The sequence below is a fragment of the Eretmochelys imbricata genome, chromosome 14 (genome assembly GCF_965152235.1).
Source record: "Eretmochelys imbricata isolate rEreImb1 chromosome 14, rEreImb1.hap1, whole genome shotgun sequence".
Classification (NCBI taxonomy): domain Eukaryota; kingdom Metazoa; phylum Chordata; order Testudines; family Cheloniidae; genus Eretmochelys; species Eretmochelys imbricata.
This window is the reverse complement of record NC_135585.1, coordinates 37,442,991-37,457,847: the sequence shown is the minus strand read 5'-3', so window position 1 is coordinate 37,457,847 and position 14,857 is coordinate 37,442,991. Positions and strand designations below refer to the sequence as shown.

The 14,857-nt window shown below is 49.9% G+C and overlaps 1 pseudogene across 1 annotated transcript in view; it reads left to right on the top strand.

Annotated features, from left to right (window-relative positions):
- Positions 1–636: 636 nt before the first annotated feature.
- Positions 637–14,857, top strand: part of LOC144274475 (uncharacterized) — a 28,198-nt pseudogene continuing 13,977 nt past the window's right edge. Inside the window, exon 1 of the transcript XR_013347883.1 lies at positions 637–790. The product of XR_013347883.1 is annotated as an uncharacterized LOC144274475 (transcript). The remainder of the gene's footprint in view (positions 791–14,857) is intronic.

Genomic DNA, 14,857 nt, shown 5'->3' with positions numbered 1-14,857 from the left:
TGAGGCACACTGTATTCATACAAAATAGTACAGAAAATTCCCACTCTGTCACAGTTCCAACCCTCCCCCAGTCTGTGCCCGGGGCAGAGAGGCCCTTCTTTGCCCCTTCTCCCCCCGTCCCACCAGTCTCTGCCCCTGCTCGCCCAAGGATTGCAGTGGCTCTCAACTTTTTCATACTACTGTACCCCTTTCAGGAGTCTGATTTACAGACCCCAAGTTACACCTCACTTAAAAACCATTCGCTTACAAAGCCGGACATAAAAATACAAAAGTGTCACACAGCCACTATTATGGAAAAATTGCTGACTCTCTCCTTGTTACCATATAATTATAAAAGAAATCAGCTGGAAATGTACATGTCGGTGTACACTCCATAGAGCAAGATGAAGACGTCACTGTCTGGAATGTTGGTTTGCACTGACGTCACCAGTGCTTTTAGGCAGCCCCTGGTAAAACTAGGCCAATAGCGAGACGAGCAGAGGCGGATGAGGGTTTCCTGGGGCCGTGGGCCAGAGCAAGTGGACCCTCCTCCCCCTCCGGGGCTCCCGCCCCTTGTCCAATCAGAAGCAATATGCTAATAAGGCGTATGATCTCCCCCCTGCTGTGTAGTTTCATTCTCCTGGGGGCTGGCTTTTTCGGGCGCTTTCCCTTGCAAGAGCCATGGGGGAAGACATGATGTGTGTGAAGGGGGGAGTTGGGGTTTCCCCCTTCAGCTAATGCACAGAGAGGGGGAGATGGAGCAGGGACCTGCCTTGCAAAGGCTGCTGCAGCCATGGAGTCCCTGGAGGAGGTAAGCTGTGATCTTCCTCCAGAGCAGTGCCCTGGGAACCTTACTCCCACCCCCGCTCTGCAATGGAGGGACTGGGGTTAGGGTGGAGACGGGGGTTTATTCTGAAGATCCCAGTGTCATCACAGCCCTGTGATTATTGTTACAGCCCCCACAGGCAGGCTGCAGGGCCCCGCAGTGTCTGTGGATGACATATGATTTGTACTGCAGCCGCTGTTGAATTGTGTGTCCATTCTTCAGCCACAAACTGAGATCGAATATTTTTGTTTCCCCCAAAGTGAGGTGTTGGGTTAAGGGGAGATTGGGGGAGGGGGGGTTTCCAGGAAATGAACAGTAGCTTTTAGACGTGCCAGAAAACCCAGTAAAAAACCCAGAATTGCTCCCAAGTCGGCGAGACGTCCTGCCTTTCAGAAAGGGCTCCTGTTCTCTGGGAAATCCTCCCTTCGGGGGACAAATCAACCCCGTGTGCAGACGTCACTTCTCCCTTCCCGAGGAGCCTGGCCCAGAGCGCGGCGCGCATCGCTTGGCCTCCTGCCCCGGCCCCTCCAACCTCTGGGGTCCCATGCTCGTGGCTGGGGGCGGGGGTGTTACGGCAGCTGCGGGGGGGCAGGCTCCTGGGGGACAGGATAGCTGGGGTCTTTGCAGGAGCCTTCGCGAGAGAAGCTCACCCCTGAGCAACCCGACAGCTGTGCTCGCCCCTCGGGGGCTGCGAGCAGGAGCTGCGAACAGGCCGTGTGGCCGAGGAGCTCTCCGGGTGAAGGGCAGACGGTGTCTGACCCTGCATTGGCCTGGCTGGGGCGGGCGGGCTCGCTCTGCTCGTAACTACAGCGGGAGAACAAAGTTCCGCCACCAGGGTGATGTTTAAGTTGAGGGGGGGGGGCGGGGGGAGAGACACCTTTAAATCTGCTTGAATGCTCTGGGTGCCGTTGTCACCCCCAGCGCCCCTGTCTTCTTTCACTTCATCTCTCCCAGGTGGTGGGTGCAAGACCCAGGCTGTGGCTGCCTTTGTCTGTACCCCGATGGCCGGGTTCCTCTCCCTTCTCGGGGGCAGGGGTGTTGTGGCCGGGCTGGTCCCAGAATGTGAGAGAGACAAGGCGGGGAGCTGATAGCTTTTCTTGGACCAACTTCTGGTGGTGAAAGGTACAAACTCTGGAGCGCCACAGAGCTCTTCTTCGGGTTTCCTCTGATGTCCTCCCCCAGCCCTGAAGGCGAGCTCTGTGGAGCTCCGAGTTTGTATCTTCCACCAGTGGAAGTTAGTCCAGGAACAGGAATTACCCGGCTGGTCTCTCTCTTGCCTTGTTGCCGTCCTACTCTTTCTCTCCACCCGTTTCACATCTGATGTTCAGGCTGGGAGCTCTTTGTGGCAGAGATTGTCTTACTATCTGTGCGCAGCATCCCCAGACTAACCCCTAACCCGATCCAGGACAGGAACCTCTCAGCTCTACCCTATTTCTTTCCACTGCAGTCCTGCCTCAGGGATGGAAGCCCCATTGTGCCAGATGCCATAAAAAACATATCACAAAAAGACAATTCTTTCCCCAGGGAGTGTGCAGGCGAAGCACAATAAGTAATTCTCAGCCGCTTGTGCAGAGGAGCAGCCGTGACCTCTAGTGGGAAGAGGAATTTCCATTGCTCGAGCACAGACAATCATAACAATAGTGTAATAAAGAATACAACTGCTCGAGAGGTTGGATCCCAAAGTGCTTTACCAACCACACCGTACTTATGGGACTCCTTTCCCCCCACTACTGACATGCAGCCACCTCTGGGGTGAAACTCCACAACTGTTCAGCAGCACACAACATGGGCAGACGATGTCTTAGGGGAATGGATGAAGCAGAATCCACTCACCTATTGGAATTTCACAGGGCATTTGAGGGAGGCAAATTGTAGTCCCCCGAACTGTCATTTGAACCGACTCAGGTCTCCCCCATTAAAGAGGAGCCATAGGATTTGTAACGACCATAATGGGACCTTGCTTTTAACTCCCAGCTGAATCCTGACACCAGCAGAGGTAACAGCACCCCCAGCGGCCAGGTTGAGTCTCTGAATCATAGAATCATGGAATATCAGGGTTGGAAGGGACCTCAGGAGGTCATCTAGTCCAACCCCCTGCTCAAGCAGGACCAATCCCCAACTAAATCATCACAGCCAGGGCTTTGTCAAGCCTGACTTTAAAATCTTCTGAGGAAGGAGATTCTACCACCTCCCTAGGTACATTTGAATGCACCAAGCCAGAGATTCCTCCCAGCCAGTGATTCCTACATCGAGCCCAGAACTTGTGACTGAGTTAGAGCAGATCATTCGTAAGAGAGCAACTCCATGTAAAGACTTTGAGTGAATTCTCTCCTCTCCGGCCTCCCAGCACCTTGCTTTCCTGACCTACAGCGTGCCCGGCTGTTTGAGTGCTGACCCTGAGAAAAGCCCTCACTAGTACATTGGGCCTGAAGGCTTTTTACTAGGGCTGGCAAGCGATTAAAAAAAATAATTGCACTTAATCGCACTGTTAAACAAAAAGAGACTATCATTTATTTAAATATTTTTGGATGGTTTCTACATTTTCAAATATATTGATTTCAATTACAACAGAATACAAAGTGTACGGTGCTCACTTTATATTTTTGGTTACAAATATTTGCACTGTAAAAAACAAAAGAAAGAGAATATTTCAATTCACCTAATACAAGTACTGGAGTGCAATCTCTTTATCATGAATGTTGAACTTACAAATGTAGCATTATGTACAAAAAATAACTGCATTCAAAAATAAAACAATGTAAAACTTTCAAGCCTACAAGTCCACTCAGTCCTACTTCAGCCAATCGCTCAGACAAACAAGTTTGGTTACATTTTGCAGGAGATAATGTTGCCCACTTCTTATTTACAATATGACCTGAAAGTGGGAACAGACATTTGCATGGCACTGTTGTAGCCGGCATCACAAGATATTTATGTGCCAGATGCGCTAAAGATTCATATGTCACTCCATGCTTAAACCACCATTCCGGAGGCCATGCGTCCATGCTGATGACGGGTTCTGCTCGATAACGATCCATGGCAGAGCGGACTGAGGCATGTTCATTTTCATCATCTGAATCAGATGCCACCAGCAGAGGGTTGATTTTCTTTTTTGGTGGTTTGGGTTCTGTAGTTTCCGTATCAGAGTGTTGCTCTTTGAAGACATCTGACAGCATGCTCCAAGCCTGTTAGCCGACGGCCAAGGATGTTTGGTGTGGTGCCAGCTATGCCCGTTTATATCATCCGTGACTTTAACCGCTAGGACGCACTGTCCCTTCGCGGCGGGCAGCCCGGGCTAGGCTGACGGATGCCCCAAGGTCCTAACCACCCGTGACTTTAACTGCTAGAGCTCAGAGCTCCTTCGCAGCGGGCAGTCAATACTGACTGACAGGTGCCCCAATGGCAGCACTAAGAGCCTCTCCACACCCGTGACTTTAACTGCTAGAGCTCGGAGCTCCTTCGTAGCGGGCAGCCAGGATTGACTGACAGGTGCCCCAAGAGTTTGCCCCGTGGAGGCAGCACAACTCAACGCTAGGCTCTTAGTACTCTCACCTAATGGCCAGGCTTTAGAGCCAAAACGGCTGAGGTTCTTTAATTGTGTTGGCTGCTTTACAGTAAACCAGAGAAAACAAGTCAGGCTTATGCATAAATGGTTACCAAAATTTATTAAGCTAGATTCTAATCATGTGGTTACAAAATTGCTAGTGCCTACTTATTTAAATGTAGAGATGTTACACACACAAACAAGTTACAAAACTGAAGCCACAATCCCAAAGAAAGAAAACAAAGTATAGAGCTCTATTTCAAAATATGTGTACACTAAAGATAGGAGATCAGGTGTGGGTGCTTCTTACCCTCCTTGCATCTCTCGATTCCAGCGGTGCCAAGCCAGGATCGGTCACTCAATTCCGCGGAAAGACGAATAAGGGACAAGGCTTAGGGACCCTCTTAGCTGCAGAAGCCTTGGGAGGCTGTCACTTATCTGACCAGCAGATAGATAGTGAAAAGCACTCAAAAATCATGGTGCTGTAGGTCCCCTACTTATACCTCTGTACTCCTTTATTCTCTTTCTCCTTTCTTATGCCAAATTGAGGCTGGTCTGTCTGGGTGACACCAGCTTTCGCAAGAGTAGTTTACACTTGCAAGGGAGAGAAACAATAAGTGTCGACTACTGGACATTTCTTTTATCAGGGTAAATATTTTCCCAACTAGGATGTTGGTGTGTGTGCATCACGCTATTTAGTAGGGGCTAAGAGCCATGTCTGTCACAGGGCCTCTGCCTACTGTGAGCTTAATCGTTGTATCTGTTCCCAGAGGCACATTGTAGCAGCACACCTGTGCTTTTCACAGCTTCAAAGGCTGTGCTGGAATATATGTTAAGTGCCCTGTTCCGGCTTCCTCCTGTGTTTCCAGCAATGCTGGTCTGACGGGGGGCGGGGGGGGGGCTGTCTGTCTGGCTACATTCTAGCCCCTGATGCACCACACTACATTCCAGATTGCAAGGTGGTAGTGATGCCAGCACCTCTTGCCCTCCTTGGGGAAATCTAGAAATACCCAACAACCAAATTAGAGGATGAGGGTTCGCGGAATTGGTTAGGATCCCTTTTTAGCTCTAGGTATCTGATTTGTGTGGAGGAAAGAGCAGTTTGAATCAAACGCTTCATAATACATAAAGTTACACAAAAAACAATTACAATAATTAAAATGGTTAAAACAATATTCACAACCAAATGTAAAAACGGGGAGAGGGAAAATCCCAAGTGTTGAGCTAACCTTTGCATCCATGAGGTTTGTCCATTCTCAGCCACTGCATGTAAAATTTTAACTGCACCTTTAATAGCAAGTGGTACAAATTCAATTCCCAGTCCATTGGTTGAATCTAGCAAGGTGCACATCCAGCAATTTGTAGCACCAGCAGCTGAGGCGATGGTTTGGATTGCTCCCCGAAGAGGATGTTCTGGTATTGCCAAGGTGACTGGAGCCAACAGAAGGATCATGAGGGCTCGCAGGAACATATCTCTGGTGGGTCGTGTTCTAGCTAAAAAAACTTATTTTAACACTAAAAGCAAAAATTACACCTGCTATTATAAGTAATGACAAATATATCAACAGTCCATAGTAGTCTCTAGTGATCAAACAGGTCTGCTGCATGGTCCATTTTGCTGACAGGTTAGCTGGCAGGTTGCTCGGAACCATGGGACCATTCCTGCAATAAATCACATGGTCAGCCGGTCTTGGATGCGATCCAAGCCTCTGTAATGGTTATTAGCCTTTTATCAGCATTTAAGGCACTCCATACACCTTTCTCTTTATAGGTGTGCAAAACACAGGTAAAGGTTCCCAGGGCTGGGTGTTTAATCACAACAGTATCTCCGGGAGCATACTTGGAACTGTGCAGTGGTGTTCTGGCAGGGGAGATAGCTTTCCCTGTAGGGAAGAATCCCCTGCTGATTGGACTTCCTGTAGGAGTCTGTCTGTTGTTTAATCTCTGCACCACTTCGTCCAGTCTGTTTCCCCATGTGCCATCAGTAGGCTTCAAGTGATTCTTTAGCAACCCATTCCAGCGCTCGACCATGCCATTAGATTGAGGTCGATATGGAAGGTGGAAGGTCCATTGGACTGCATGGTTAAGGGTCCATTCCCTTACAAGTTTATTCTTAAAATGCGAACCATTATCTGATTGGATTTCTTGAGGCATTGGGACAATTGCTGTTAAGCGGTTTAGTCCCATAACTGTGGACAACCCTGTTGCCAATCGGGTTGGATATGCAAAACCAATCCCTGAAACAATTTCTACCCCAGTCAAGATGTATTTCCACCTCTGCCTTGTAGTGGGCAGTGGTCCGACATAGTCCACCTGCCAGGTTGCCCATAGTGTTTTTCCATCTCTTAGCCTGGCAAACCTTTGTCCTTCTGCTATATGTTTTCTAGTCTCAGCACAAATAGTGCAGGCTTGCACCAGGTCTCTAGCCTGTCTGTGGGTGATAGGCCACCCCCTGATATGTGCTTGCCGCACTAACTCATCACTTCCTGTGTGTCCTAAATTATCATGTAACCATGAATATAAGCGTTCCCATTCTACTTGTGTGGTAAAGAGCTGGGCAGCTGCATCGGCTAAATTGTTTAACTGTGCAGCTGGGGTATTATTCCTCTGATGAGCTGAGACATGTCCTATAGACAGGGGTTGTTGCAGGGCATGCTGATATAACCACTTCCAGTATTCCAGTCCCCAGACTGGTTTACCTCCTATTTCCCAGTGGTTATTTTTCCAGTTAGTGATCCACTGAGTGGCACCTGCCCATACCGCATAGGAGTCCGTATATACTGCGGTGGCTCCTGCTTCACAGGCCAGTTTAATTGCAGCCAATTCTGCAAGTTGTGCTGACCCATCAATTTCAGCAGTTAGGGGTGCTGCAGAGGTGTCTGCAGGCACTGCTGCAGCTTTTCCCTTCCATTTTCCTTTAACCAGCCTGGCACTGCCATCAGTGAACCATACTCCCTCAGGCTTAGAAGAATCAAATGGGGCAGCATCCTTAATGGGAGACTGCTGTGGAGGTAGGCGGTATTCATCAGGCATTCCTACTTTCCGTAGGGATTCCTGAATCATAGTGGGGTTTTGTGCAGTGTCTGCACTACCTACCCTGTGGTGTATGTAAAGTGCCCATCTTTGGATAGTCATCTTTTGTGCTACACCAGGTGGTAACTCTTTCCCTTCCAATATAGGTTTAATGATTGGAAGAGGAGTGTGAATTGTGATGTCCTTATCCTGAGTTAATTCCTCAAGGCTGTGTAAGCTGCCAGAAGCACCTTCTCATAAGGCGTGTAGTTAGCCTGTGACCCTTGCCATGACTTGGAACCAAACTGAATTGGTCGTCTGGGAGCAGTGTCACTTTCTTGCCAGAGAGCATAAGACATTCCAGTGGCTCCCACAGTTAGGTACAAATGGAATGGGGCTTCAGGATGTATGGGACCCAGAGCCTGATAGGTGTGTATCTCCCCTATCAGTTGCCTGAGGGCTTCCTCATGGGCAGGAGCCCATTCCCAGGCAGCACTTTTCTTTAACAAATTGTACAATGGTCTGGCTATAATGGCAAAGCCAGGTACATGTTTTCTCCAAAACCCCAGGGTTCCCAAAATCTGTCTCAATTGATCTTTACTTTCAGGGGAGGGTGCCTGATTTAGCTCTTGCACAGTGTCATTAGGCACAGACCTCCTACCTCCCATCCATACAGTACCTAAGAATTTTATCTCTTGGGAGGGACCTTGGCATTTCTCAGCTGGTAACTCTAAATTAAGGGCTTCTAGTGCTCCTTTGATTTGATTCATAGCCTCCTGTACCTCTTCTGAGGTTTTCTCACCTATTAAGATGTCATCAATGTATTGCACAGTTTGTACATTGGGTGGCAATATATGGTCATCTAGGACCTTTGCCAGTGCCCCATGGCAAATAGTGGGTGAGTGTTTAAACCCTTGTGGCATTCGGGTAAAAGTGTATTGTACACCTTTCCAAGTAAAAGCAAATCTTTCCTGGTCAGCTGGTTGCAAAGGGACCATGAAGAACATGTCCTTTACATCTAATACTGCTAGCCAGGGTTTATCCCAGGTTTGTATGGTGTTTACAATATCTGTTATGCTAGGGACTGCTGCAGTTAATGGTCCAGTGTTACTGTTTAGCTTCCTATAGTCTATAGTGAGTCTCCATTTGCCATTTGGTTTCTTGATGGGCCACACAGGAGAATTAAAGCGAGAGTGGGTACGAATTAAAATTCCTTGCTGTTCCAAATCTTTGATCAGGTCAGTAACAGGGCTTATGGCCTCAGCTGGGACATTATACTGCTTTATGTTTGTTACTGTTGAGGGCGGGAGAGCAGGCGCGCTGCTAAGTAAGTTTACAGAATAGTGGGGAGGGCTTTCCTCTTCCAGGTGGGTGGCATGAGGAACAGAACTGACTCCAAAAGCCCATCTTTCCCCATTAATCCTTCCCTTCTTTCCTCTTAAAACGTCCATGCCCAGTATGTTGGCATTGCCCAAAATCACCTCATATTTTCGGGGCTGATGGTGGGGTTGCAAGGGGATATCCAGTTTTATCTTAACTAATGGGTAAGTTATGGTACTGCCATTTACTCTTGTAACAAGTACCTGCTTTCCGCCAGTAGGTGGCGAGCCCTGAAAACTTTCTCGTTTAATCATGGACCTTTGAGCCCCTGTGTCCATTAAGAAAGGAATAATGTGTTTGTCATTTACAGTTACATGTATCCGGGGGTCTTTTGCTGTTGTTTTCTCCTCTTTGGATTTAAGCTGGTATATTAGGAGAGGAGACTGACCCCCGCAAGCTAGTTTCCCTGCTCTGGTAACTCTTGCAGTTGCTGCAGCAATGGAGTATACCGGGTGTCTGCAGGTGGGGAAAGAGGAGAGAGCTGCAGAGATGCACTGGGAGTAGCATTAGTTGTCTCCCAGTCAGCTCTTTTAAAGGTGGTGAATAATTTTAGCCGCTCTGTGGGCAGTCCATTTATCACATCTCTGGGATAACCTAAAGCCAGACATTGTCTCCACAACTTGGCTCTAAGCTCCTTTTCCTCTTGGGTTGGCTCTCGCTTGTTTTTATGTCCTTTAGATGGTGCCCCCTTGTTTCCCTGAAGGGAACGTATCTTAGCTTTGCCTGTCAGTGCTCTGATGTCTCTGAATTCTCTAAAGTATGACACCAGAAGGTTTAGCAGTGCCCGAAAGGTACTGTTATGTGCTGCAGCTTCTGATCTAAGGGACAGTGCCATAGCCCTGTGGTTACTTGGAACTCCCTTAAGCAGGGGTCTGAGATCATCTACATCTACCTGACCCTCCCATGGGCTTTCATAGGCTAACTCTTGAGGGTTTTGGCCAAGCATGCTAATAACAGCCACAGTTAATAGAGCTGTTTTTACCTCATCTATGTTGGTCCAGTGCATTACTGTGGGTTCATCTCGGTCTGCTGGGTAAATTCCTCTTGCCCATCGACAAGCCAGAGACCAAAGTGTTTTAGGGGTGTTCCCCTCTGAATGTTCCAGGAATATTCCTGCACCTAAGTTAAGGCGCTCAGTTTCTTGGGCTGTCAGGCGTATATATCCACCCCCAGTGTCCCAGAGGCGGACCAGCCACTCTATTATACCTTCCTCAGGCTTTTTAGCAAAATCTCCCTGGATTGTTTTTAACTCCATGGGAGTATATTGGCGGGTGGTAATTTTGGTAAAGTGTATTGGAGCTTTACTCCCTTTTCCCTTTTTACCTCCCTTCTTTGTTTTTGAAGAGGTGGATGGATAATTGTCATCCCCTTCTTCATCCAGCTCTGCCCCACTCAAATTTTCCTCATGTTCTTCTGATTTGTGATGTGTGATAGCTGGTCTTAATTTTACAGAGGGACCTTCCTCCTCAGAGGAGGGGGACTCATCTGCTGAATCCCAAATGTCTCCATCCCATTCCTCAGGGTCTAGCCAGAGAGCAGTCTCAACTTTAGCCCGGTTGATTCTGCGTGTTTTAGTCTCCAGCTTTTCCCTTCATTCTATCCCTTCTTTCTCAATTAAGGGAAGTAATCTTTTCTGAAGATGTTCCATATCCCTATTCAGTGTTCTTACTCTGGTATCTAAATTCTGGCATTCCTTGCGCAGTGTGTCCCTTTCCTGTTGTAGCCTATGAAATTCTATTGCCAGACTATGATAATCCTTACAGGCAGCTTGCCAAATGTTAGTAAGCAGCCATATACAAGCACCTTTTCCTTTCCCTTTCTTCATCTTGCAGGCAGTTCTCCAGTTACAGAAATGCTGCCAGATCTCTGCTGGTTTTCCCCAATATTTCTCCAGCAGTTCTTTGCTCCACAGAGGATTTCCCCATCCCTCTTGGGTCAAACTTTTCTCTAGCTCAGGGAATTCTGTGGTGTTTATCATGACTGGTTTCATTGTGTTACTGTAGTGCAGCCTATATCACAATCCTGTTCGTGACGCCAATTTCTGTTAGCCGACGGCCAAGGATGTTTGGTGAGGTGCCAGCTATGCCCGTTTATACCATCCGTGACTTTAACCGCTAGGACGCACTGTCCCTTCGTGGCGGGCAGCCCGGGCTAGGCTGACGGATGCCCCAAGGTCCTAACCACCCGTGACTTTAACTGCTAGAGCTCAGAGCTCCTTCGCAGCGGGCAGTCAATACTGACTGACAGGTGCCCCAATGGCAGCACTAAGAGCCTCTCCACACCCGTGACTTTAACTGCTAGAGCTCAGAGCTCCTTCGCAGCGGGCAGCCAGGATTGACTGACAGGTGCCCCAAGAGTTTGCCCTGTGGAGGCGGCACAACTCAACGCTAGGCTCTTCGTACTCTCACCTAATGGCCAGGCTTTAGAGCCAAAACGGCTGAGGTTCTTTAATTGTGTTGGCTGCTTTACAGTAAACCAGAGAAAACAAGTCAGGCTTATGCATAAATGGTTACCAAAATTTATTAAGCTACATTCTAATCATATGGTTACAAAATTGCTAGTGCCTACTTATTTAAATGTAGAGATGTTACACACACAAACAAGTTACAAAACTGAAGCCACAATCCCAAAGAAAGAAAACAAAGTATAGAGCTCTATTTCAAAATATGTGTACACTAAAGATAGGAGATCAGGTGTGGGTGCTTCTTACCCTCCTTGCATCTCTCGATTCCAGCGGTGCCAAGCCAGGATTGGTCACTCAATTCCGCGGAAAGACGAATAAGGGACAAGGCTTAGGGACCCTCTTAGCTGCAGAAGCCTTGGGAGGCTGTCACTTATCTGACCAGCAGATAGATAGTGAAAAGCACTCAAAAATCATGGTGCTGTAGGTCCCCTACTTATACTTCTGTACTCCTTTATTCTCTTTCTCCTTTCTTATGCCAAATTGAGGCTGGTCTGTCTGGGTGACGCCAGCTTTCGCAAGAGTAGTTTACACTTGCAAGGGAGAGAAACAATAAGTGTCGACTACTGGACATTTCTTTTATCAGGGTAAATATTTTCCCAACTAGGATGTTGGTGTGTGTGCATCACGCTATTTAGTAGGGGCTAAGAGCCATGTCTGTCACAGGGCCTCTGCCTACTGTGAGCTTAATCGTTGTATCTGCTCCCAGAGGCACATTGTAGCAGCACACCTGTGCTTTCACAGCTTCAAAGGCTGTGCTGGAATATATGTTAAGTGCCCTGTTCCGGCTTCCTCCTGTGTTTCCAGCAATGCTGGTCTGGGGGGGGGGGGGGGGGGGCTGGCTGTCTGGCTACAGGATGGCACAGTTCACGGCGACGTCCCCCAGGTGCACTGCGATGGCTTTCACCAGGCGGTTCTGGATGGCGTTGTGGTGCAGCTGCTAGGCTCTGGAGTGGGGCTTGCAGCTGCACAGGACATGGGGCAGGGTCTTGTTGGAGTAGCCGCACTTCCTGCAATGCTTGTCTCGGTTCCTGTGGTGGATGGCTCCGTTGAGTGGGACGCAGTTGAGCCGGGCATGGTGGATGAACCGCCAGTCAGTGAAATGGGTGAAGCCACCCCCGGTGAGGAAGTAGTTGGTGGTGTCCCATTTGCTGGTCAGCTCAAAGGCTTTACCCTGGTCCAGTTTACGCTTCAGGGTTTCCACATACAGTGAGTGGATGGCTGTCCCTTGGGGTGATGATGGTGTTGTCATCAGACCTCATCTGCAGCACCAGGACTCCCAGCTCCTGGCGCTCCTCGCACCACTCTGAGTGGCAGCCGATGCGCTTCCCCAGGTGACACGTGGCGTTGCAAGCGTGGGACCACAGTGAAGCAATGTCGCACCCATCCCGTCCAAATTCGCCATCCAGGGAGCCATTCAGGAAGGTGACAATGTCTTGGTTGGAGGGGGCTCTGCTGATCTGCTTCTTTGTCACGTCACGGAGGGCGTTCACTGCAATGTTCCTTACTGTGGAGTCGGGACACGTCAGCAGGTGGAAGGTGTGGGTGATCATCGGAACGTCGCACAGGTCACCCTTAAGGGGGACGTTGGCACCTCCATGCCTGTGGGCTATGTAGACTAGCTCGTTGCTGGCTCTCTGGGGACGGAAAAGCCACTTCTTCACCAGCTGCCAGATGATCTTGTCTGCCTTGTTGAGGGGTACCTTCGCCACGGCAGATTCACTTAGGACAAACGAGATGCAGGGGATCAGAAAGGTGTTCAGCGTGTTTATCTTCTGCCACAGTGCCAGCAGGGAGGTGTCTATCTTGGCGGCATTCTGCAAGATCTCCTGGATGGCGTCCTCGGGTGTCTGCCGGATAGGGAAACCCGTCGGCAAGCCGAGGTGCTGGTATGGCTGCCCATCTACCAGGGGGATGACAGCCTCACCCTGGATCTGGAAACCCATCTCCCTTTTGCTGTCATCGATGTGGAGAGTTGTGCACTTCTTTGCATTGAAGTGGAGCCCCATCCAGTCAGCAGCTCGACTGCTGGCATCTAGCATACCGTGGAGGCTCTCTGGATTGTCTGTGGTCAGGACCGGGTCATCCGTGTAAGCCAGGATGCTCACCCTCTCACGGTGGAGGTTGAAGCCATCTGTACCATTGGAGATCGCTCACAGCAACGGCTCCATGTGAGGTTAAAGATGATGGGGCTGAGGGGACAGCCGTGCTTAACTCCACTCCAGATCAGGATCTCGGTGGTCTCCCCTTCGACTGAGCAAATGGTGGTGCTGCATCCCTCGTACAGCTCTCGGATCACATGAAGGAAGTTCTCTGGCATCCCAAATTCCTGGAGCGTGGCAAAGTTGTGATGGTGGGGCATGGACCCAAAGGTGTTAGCCAGGTCAAGCCACTCTACTGCGCACTGCCTCCACTCCCTTCTGGCCGTTTGGATGGCAGTTTGGAGGATGAAGTTGTGTTCATAGCAGCCCTCGCAGGACATGAAGGCTTTCTGGATGGAGCTGATGGGTCCCCTGCCCACCGACCACTCCATGATCCTCGATGCCAGGCAACTGGCATACAGCTTGTACATTGTGGAGCAGAGGGAGATGGGCCTCCAGTTGCTGGGGTCATCCGGCTCGCCCTTCTTGTACACCAGCACCATCATGGCCTTCTTCCAGGTGCTGGGAGTCCAGCAGAATCGCTTGCACTGGTTGAAGAGCGTGGCGAGGACCAGGCAGCCAGAATCTTGCTTTTTCAGGAGGCTGTAGGGGACGCCGTCTTTCCCAGGAGTCGTGTTTTTTGTTTTTGAGAGTCTGGCCATCACTTCCTTGGGCGTACGGTCAGTCTGCAGGACGCCTGCTTCGTCGACACGGGGCAGGGGGCAGAGGCACTCTGGGTGCTGCGTGTCACTCCGGGCTGTGCGGTCAAACACATCATTGAAGTAGCTGTAGAGACGCTCAGATGGGATCGTGCAGTAGGGCGAGGGCCCATCTAAGATCTCCCTCATGGCCTTGGAGTGGTTCGCCCGGTACAGCTTTCGGATCCTGGAAGCCGCTTCTGGATCGTAGCGGCGGCTGGTGTCTCTACTTCTGGCTCCCCTGGTGGTGGTGGTGTTGTGGTTCACAGCTGGCATTCTGTGGGCAGGCGAGGCGTTCTCCTGGTTCATACTCCTCCCTGGGATCAATTTCCAAGGACAGTTCTCAGGTGAGCCTGTCTACAAGGAGGTCAAAGCCGTCAAAGGAAGCCGTTGCTTGTAGCTCCTCGGTCCAGGCAGTCTCCCATAGCGTGGCAGCCCTCACCATTGACCGCTGGTCCTCAGGGTCCTCGACCTCTTCCGGTGCAGGCTTTGAGCCTGCTGCATGGTTGGCCTGCGGTCTCTCTTGTGGGTCAGGATTCCCATCGGTTGGGTGCTGGGGCAGGATCTCTGGCGGGATACTGGTGTTGGTAGTGATCAGAGAGATGCGGTCCGACTCGGGGGTTGCTGGGACACCGCCGGTCCTTCTATGAGTGGCTGCTGCCTGGGTGGTTGCTGCTGGAGCGTGAGATCTCCTGTAGGCCGTGTCCCGCAGAATAGACTTGGGGCCGTGCTGGTCCGTCTGCAATGAAGACCTGGTGCTTTGGTGTGGCGATGGGGCTGGTTCCTCCAGTGATGCCTGGAGTTTGTAGGGCAATC